Source organism: Hevea brasiliensis, chromosome 3 (assembly GCF_030052815.1).
Source record: "Hevea brasiliensis isolate MT/VB/25A 57/8 chromosome 3, ASM3005281v1, whole genome shotgun sequence".
Taxonomy (NCBI): domain Eukaryota; kingdom Viridiplantae; phylum Streptophyta; class Magnoliopsida; order Malpighiales; family Euphorbiaceae; genus Hevea; species Hevea brasiliensis.
In genome coordinates this window covers 105517009-105525537 of record NC_079495.1, presented here as the reverse complement: position 1 = coordinate 105525537, position 8529 = coordinate 105517009, and the positions used below count along the sequence as shown (strand labels likewise).

General features: G+C 24.2%; 1 long non-coding RNA gene across 2 annotated transcripts; it reads left to right on the top strand.

Moving 5' to 3' along the window:
- Positions 1-285: 285 nt before the first annotated feature.
- LOC131168944 (uncharacterized) lies at positions 286-2348 on the top strand. Of its 2 annotated transcripts, XR_009147718.1 has the most exons (3): positions 286-500; positions 1736-1893; positions 1969-2348. It is a non-coding gene; the product is annotated as an uncharacterized LOC131168944 (long non-coding RNA). The 2 variants fall into 2 exon arrangements; XR_009147717.1 differs by having other exon boundaries at positions 1736-2348.
- Positions 2349-8529: the final 6181 nt, after the last annotated feature.

Sequence of the window (8529 nt, the reverse complement as noted above, 5' to 3'; positions counted from 1 at the left end):
AGTAATGCAGTAAAATAAAAAAATAAGAAAAACAAGTTTAATTTTTACTTCGTCATTATCAAGGTGAAAAGGTGAGTTTGCTTTCTGTGGAATTTGCCTGGGAGTCATAACCCATTGCACATGATCCAAGCTTCTGCATGATTGGATTTTGCTTCTTGGTCCCTTAGATATAGCATTATCACTAATTAATTCAGTCAGATGTTGACACAAAAATGTACGTCACAAATGATTTAGGCTGTTGAAATGTCAAGGACTAGCATTGGAAGGTTTGCTGGTAATAAAAAAAAAAAAAAAATCATTCTTTTTTGACCAGTACCTCTATCACAATGTGACAGTTTGAGCTTCAAGAGCCCTCTTCTTTATAAATGATGAAGAAATACAAGCTTGGATATTATAATTTATTTTTCCTGCTTCTCTAGTTTGCTATTTCATCAGGAGCTGCTGCAGTTGCTGCAATCAGTTCAGGGAAAAGGCCTGAGAATGCTGGAAAGCTCATTAAAGTAAGTAAATTTATTTTAATTGAAAATTATCGCAAAAAATTTTTTGAGATCATGCATGGTTATTCAATGTGCGACTGTTTATCTGCAATTCAGTTATTAGTAAAGTCTTTACTTAACTCTGACTGATCAAGGGGAGTCTATTCTTGAATTGAATTGAAACTGGTTACGGCTTTCCATATAGGGATTGAGTTTATGGGTTTTTTGGATTATATTTTAAGCATACTTATCTTCTAGATATCCTAGTGATTCATACTTTCCAGGAAGTGCCACATGGGGTCTTTTATTGCTCTAAATTGGAATAAATGTGGTGGTAACAGTATTATCATATTTGGGCTCTGGGATATTTCTTTGGACAAGTTATTCTTTTTTAGTTTTAAGAGGATGTCAAATGCTCCATTCTTGGAAGCTCCACTTAGCCTGCCTAAACCCATGAGCAATTTCATTAAAAATCAAGATCTAGATAAGCATTTTACGTGTATTGTTGTTTACAATGTAAATTACACAAAATAATATTATGAGGACGCTGTTCTCAAGCCAATACAGTATCTAACTTGCCATTCAATGTTTTCAAAACCATAGTTAAATGGAGGTTCCAGCGAGAATAAAAAGAAGAAAGGAAGGAAGAGAGAAAGAAAGAAGAAAAATCAAAAGGCATGCACATGTGTAAGCAATAGGCACAAGAAGAAGAAGAAGATAAGTCGCAGAAATGAAGAAGAAAAGAAGAAGAAGAAGGAAAAAGGAGATACGTTTTGAAAGACCAAATTTTGTAGGTGGAAGACTTGTCAGCGGGTTGGGTATGTTAGGTGGCAGTATATTCTTGATTTTTGGAGTGCAAATGAATATTTTATTGAGAAAAAATTAAAATTATTTAGATAAATAATTATTATTAACTATTTATTATATTAATTATTTAAAATTATATTATTTTAATTAGATAATAATTAAATAATTTTTCTTAAAAAAATAAATAAATAATTTTGAATTTTATAAAAATATATATTATATTAAAAAATTATCATATTAAATTAATATTTTAATTTATAAATATAATATGTTAAATAAAATTAAAAAATAAGTTATTTATTAAATAAATATAATTAGTATATCTTAAATCGAATTGACGTATCAACTAAACCAATTACTAATCGAATTAGCATACCAATTAAGACTACCCTTACGAATCCTATATTTTGTTTAGAATACCACGTTCCTGGTAACTATGTTCAAAACCATAGGTTATATTTCCAAGCTTTGGTGAGAAGTATGTACCTACAGTTCTTTTTCAAGCAATATATGAAAAGTCTCAAAATAAGCAAACAAGATAGTCAAGATATCTCAGAAGTTGGAGAATTTCTTGTATTTTCAATTGCCTACCATTGTCTTACCTCAGTGGGTAAATTGTTTAGACTTTACATGATTTTCAGTGAATGTTATTGGATCACTTAAGCTGAATCCTCTCTCTCTGCAGGTGGTTTAATTTTTTGGGAAATTCAGAGAAGCAGAATTTTAATGTAGATCAAAAGTCCAATATAGATTTTGTTTTCTTTCATATTTTGGTCTCCCTTTTTCTGTAAGGCTGACCAAAGATGCCGGGATGCTTATCATGTCATCACATGCTACAACCTATCACTGCAGGGTAGATTTGGATCAAACAGTCATGTCAGCAATGAAGCTGTTGTAGCTTGTAAAAATTTCATGCCTTACTATGCATCAGAATTCAGAATCTAGTGTAAATTCTTAAAGAACTCACCGCCTAATGGCATATAAGTTCTTCTGATCGCATCACACAGAATAAGATAGATGAACCATTTCCTTGTGGAATAAAATTTCAGATATCAGCTTCTTGCCTGTTCTTTTTTGTTCATGGTATACAGGAGCATGACTCTGAAAGATTAAATAATTATGTACCATTTGATGGAATTGTCTTTTCCACCACCACATGTGGCCATACCAATGACTGTTTTTAAATGAAAGGTCAATGTTGATTGTGATTGACTGATGGGCTCCTCAAAGAAAATGGGCCACTGATTCTTATGAGCCTTTAATAATGAGAAATTTTTAGGTGTGAACCATCACTTGGTCCTTTTCTATCTCATTAATATGTGTGTGTTCTTCTCTCCACTGCTCATGTGAGAGAAAAGGATTATAGGATAATTTTATCTAATAATGTTGATTTATTAGATAATTGAGTTCATTATCAATTTTTTTAGGTGCAATTAGCTCTTATTAAAATTTAAATTTGAAACCTCATAGATCTAAACACGACTCCAATACTACAAAATTAAAACTCATTAATTTTTATTATTAATTTTTTATACATACATATATTATCTTTCTTTTTGCTTGATTTATTGAATTACAGGATAAAGGTAAATCTCATTTTTTTTTATACTAATTAGATGCGAATAAAATTTTATTTAGAAATTTTGTGAAAATCTGATAGTATATTCTTCCCTTCTAATCCTAAAATAAGAAATTGGCCACATTTTTTTTTATAAAATTTCACCATTTATTAATAAAAATGATAAATAAGTATAACATAATTTTTTTTATAACAGAAAAAGAATAAACATAAATAAATAAAATCTTGATTGAATAAAGCAAAATAATTTTGAAGTAATAATTTTCCTTTTTATTTTGGCCGATAAAAAAAAATTTCTACGATACTACTTTTTTGAAAATTTATTACTACCACATAAGAGATTAAACAACCATATATCAATGGATGAATATACCGCACTATCATACTGTATTGATAGAATATCATTATTCGTGTTTAAAAATTTAAAATTTCTAATCAAAAGAAAATAATACTTAACGTTTTCTTTTGAACAGTCAAATAGAAAGAAAAACTCAAATCTATTTTTAAAATTATAAATTTAAAAAAAAACTTAGATTTATTATTAATTGACACGAATTTAAGAGTTTATAAAAAAAATAATAAAATAAAAAAAATTAATTTTGATATTATCATAGCCACATTTACTCTACAATATTTATATTAATAATTTATTGTTATAGTATTTATCTAGTAATGTAAAAGTCAATAACTTAAATTATGACATATATACTTAAAATTTCTAAAAGAAAAAAAAATTCAAAGGATATCCATTTCTACTATAATGATTTTGCCGACAACAAAAGGTGTGAGAAGAAATTTCTCATTGATTGGAAATTGCATTATCAATATTTATTATTATTAAGATGGAAATGAAATTTCATAAATAGTGACAATGATATATTTGTTTTATCCAAAGGCTATTGTTGTGACAAGGTAATGACGTTATGATTATGAGAAATAAGGAAAATGGTGGCCCATATTAGTAGCCTAATTTGAAGGCCATTAAAAAACCTCACTAAATGCATTAGACTTTTATTTATTTATTTATTCATTATAACACAAAATTTGAGATTATTTAATATATTTGATGTATTTTTATTAATAATTATAGAAATTCATCTTACTTATTTTATGAAAGATTTACTTTTAATATAAATAATAAAGCACTAAATTTATATGTTCTGTGAGTGTTATAAAATTTTCTCCTCAATTATTTTCATCGTGAATGACTTTTAATGATAAGATTAATATATATATTTAACATTATTATTGATATTTTTATTATAAAAATATATTTTTAAATATATTAATTAAAAAATATTAAAATTTTAATAAAATTAAGTTTAATATATTTTTAATTATAAGAATTTAAAAATAATAAAAAAACATTTAATTTGGCATCTAATATATATATATATATATATATATATATATATATATATATATATATATATATATATATATTTTTAAATTTTTTTTATTTAGAAAATAAATAAAAAACAAAATTTTTTAAAATTTTAATTTAATTCTTTTTTTTTATTTTATATTATTATAAGTGTAAAATTTTATATTAAAAAAAAAAAAAAAAAAAAATTTTTTTTATATTATTATTGTTGTATGTATGTTATATATATATAAAAAAAAAAAATTTATATTTTTATTTTTATTTATTATTGCTAAATATAAAATATTATGTTAAACTTTAATTTGTATGTATGGCCCTCCAATGGCCTTCTAAAATTTTTTTTATACATATATATACATCATTGAAAAAAATTATTATTTTATTAGTTATAGTAGTCCTTCAAAATAATTTCTATTGTGATTTATAATATTAACAATTTTGAAATATATAAATAATGAGTGCAATTAATTGTTTTTCAAATTATTTTTATATATAATATTGACTTTTGAAATAGTACTATAGAGTATTTGTAAAAATTATCATAATTAAACTCGATTGATGTTTTCAATATTTAAATATGTTATAAATCTATTTATTATTATCTAAATAATATATGAAATTATTTAATTTTATATATTTTAATTAATAATCTATATAAAAATATTTTTCTACTAATAATTTATATACTAAATTTAATAATTTTATAAACTATTTAGATTCTATTTATTTAACTATATCATATCAAAAATTTTATAAAACTATATTTTATTTTTCATTAATCATTTATATCAATGGGTTGTGTATTCAACGTATAAACTTGAAGTGTTATGTCATCTTTTAAATTCGAATTCGTACCAAAATTGATTATATATTATTTAAAATCATTTAAATAGGCTAATAAAAAATACATGACATTTTATTATTCAATTGACCTCTTTAAGAAAAATTTTCTTGCTCGCCCTGTAAATGAGTTCATTTTTACAATTAATTACCTACCTAGATATTCCTATTGGGGATTAGACGAAATTTAATTTTGTTCTGGTTAAAGAATTGAGGTGTAAATCCTTCTCAAAATATGAACAAGATGTTATCATTTATTTAATGGCTAAAATTTTCTTTTTTTTATCAATTTCATTTTACTTTTCTTGTAATTATATAATGTCAAAATTGTGATTTTGTTTTAATAACAAAATATTTAAAATTGAGATTTTGAGAATCAATAGATCTTAAAATTCATATAAATATGTTGATTTTATTTAATAATAAAGTTTAAAAGTTGCATTTTTATATTAAAAAAAGAAATTAATGATATAAAATTTTAGATTGAAAGAAAAATTTAGGAACGAATGGAGTGGAAACAGAGTAATTGGGCAATAATAACTAAGATCTTTTTTTTTTTTTAAATATTCTTTATTTTTTTGTAATTTATTAAATTTTTAATCCACTTTACCTGCTATCGGCCTACAGTGTTCAAAGCAAATTAATACATTAATTACTTAGCCAATCATAACCTGGAGCAGTGGCTGACTCTGCAGTCTCCAATGGTCCTATAAGAAATTGAAACGTGTGCCAATCATTTGTTTTAGATTTGATAAGTGGGTGTCTAATTAACCTTTGCAGGCCTTCCCCTTCTATGTGGTCCCGTAGCAATTATTATCGTTTTTTATTATTATAAAAAAATCAAAACTTTTGAATTTTACAGTTTTATTTTTCCAAAAAAAAAATATATATTACAAACAACCATATTCATCATGAACCACATATAAAAAATAATAATTTTATCATAATCATAAAGTTTAAATTCTAAGCTCTAATAAATCAATCAATAAATTACACTCAGTTATTATTATTATTATTATTATGAAATGTACAAATATTAATAAGAATGACAATAAAATAAATTAGAGATAAAGATTGCTTGTTTCATCTTTGCCAGCAGAAAATCAAGATTAGAGTAGGAATTTTTTTGTGAGAGTGAGTATTAATTTTAATAAATTATAATGATAATATATATTATTAAATAAGATGAGTTTTGAAGATTCATAATAAATAAATTTTTTAAAATAAAATAATTAATTAAATACAGGACGAGTCGAATCAGAATTCAATACAATTGCCATCCCTAAGGATTGACGAGGATCATAACAATAAGAGGTGGCTCTTATCTCACAAGCCACACATAACAGGTTGCCATGTTAGGTGGGGTTGATGGTAACGTTAGAAAGTGATGTGATGCGTTCCATTTAAAGGTAGGGGGTCCTGCTTATATTAAATCAAGAACATGCTAGCTATTTAATCCTTTTCCTTTTTTTAAATAAAAGGTTTTTGATTTTGTGTGAATCAACTCCATCTCATATATGTAAATGTGAATGCTGGATTTTCAATTCAACATTTTCTACATTTTATTAATTATAATTTTATTTTAATTACATACGTGAGGCATCCCTATGTGCAGGTGTGTTTCTACAAAAAATTAAAATAAAAAAGCCTGCAAGAAATTAAAGAGACTGTCCAAAATTTATATGATGTATGAGATTAATGTCCAATCATGTCAAAGTTTAAAATTACACCAAACCGATTAATTTGCCATTAAACACGTACACATACAACATTATATGTTGTGGACCACTTCATTTATTTAAGGTTGTAATTAGTATAAAAAAATAAATATAATATTTTTAAATTAAATATTTATATTAAAATTCATACATAATTAATTAAATAATATGTATTGAGTGACGTGGTGAAGCTTTTCACCGCAAATAAATGAGTGCAAAACAATGTATAATGTTTCACATGTTTAGATTGATCATTTAATTTATTTTTTCTGCAAATTCACATTGCAATGTCATTTCTACATCAAAATATACAAGTATAGCAAGAGAAATCACACAAATCAACAAAGTAGTGTACTCTTAATTTCCTCTTCCATTGATCTCTCTCTCTTTCAGTCTTTCTTTCTCTCTCTCTATATATATATACAAATTATAGAGACGTGCATATCTCTCTCTCTCACTGAATATACAAATTATAAAGACAGGCATGTACAGATTTTAACTTTTTTATATATTGCAAGAAAATAGGATGTTAATGACAGAAAAATTCATTGCTGACAGTGGATTTTCCATCACTGAAGCTTTCAGCAACGGATTTTTTATTAATAAAAATTTAATACTTATATGTCACGAATATTTGAAATAATTTAGTTGAAAAAAAAAATTAAATAAACTTGAAGAACAATTTATGAGTATCTGAATCATTTATTTGAATTAATATTTAACTAATTTTAGAGGACAAATTATAATTGATTCATCTTTAATTATTAATTAAATAATTAAATTAATATGGGACGGTAAATATTATCCGAACGTCATTGAACGAATCATCCATCTTTGACTATAGTGTATACAATAGTCAACTGAATATTCTTAATTGAATAAAATGTCAAATCTGTAAAAATACAAATTCACATTAAGAATATACTCTCCTACAATTACGTTATAAACTTATAAGAAAAAATAAAAATTATTGTCATTTAGTTTCGCCATTAACCCAAGACACATATACATGAGATATGTATTTAATAGAAAGTATATTTTATTTCTTGAATTTATAGTAAACTATAATTCTATTCGGTAACAGTTTCAAGTATCTCTCTTATTATATTATTTGATGACATAATATTCATATTAATATTTAAATATTGAAAGAATGGTTACTGAAATGTTATCTCTTTGACTTTTAGAGGATGAAAGAGCATTTTGAGTATAATAAAAAAGTTGATATAATTATTTTTATATTTAACGACTTATGCAATAATTATTTTTATCAAACTCTTTTACTTTAAATCATTGTATAAATAGCTAACTACTAATAATTATAATTAGTAAAATAGCTGACAAATACTAAAATAACTAACAGATAATAAAATAAATTTGCCAAATAAATTTTAAGTCTAAATAAAAAAAAATCCCAAAAGTCATTATATACCTCAACAAATAAATATTTTGAAATAAAAAATTTTAGGATAAATAAGTAAAATTAAAAAAAAAAGTTTTCCTCTCTTTCATTGTCATTGTTTTGTCAAATTTTAGAATTTAGGAAGATGGAATTAACATATTTATGAGTGAAGGTGAACATATACTAAGAACGCAAAATAATTTACTTCCATTCTAAATTTTGTTGTGAGCAATTTGATCGAATTTCCAATAATCTATCATTTATACTTAATTTGATCTGCTGTTAGTCAAAATGAAAAAATTCGAACTCTGCAAAAATGTAGA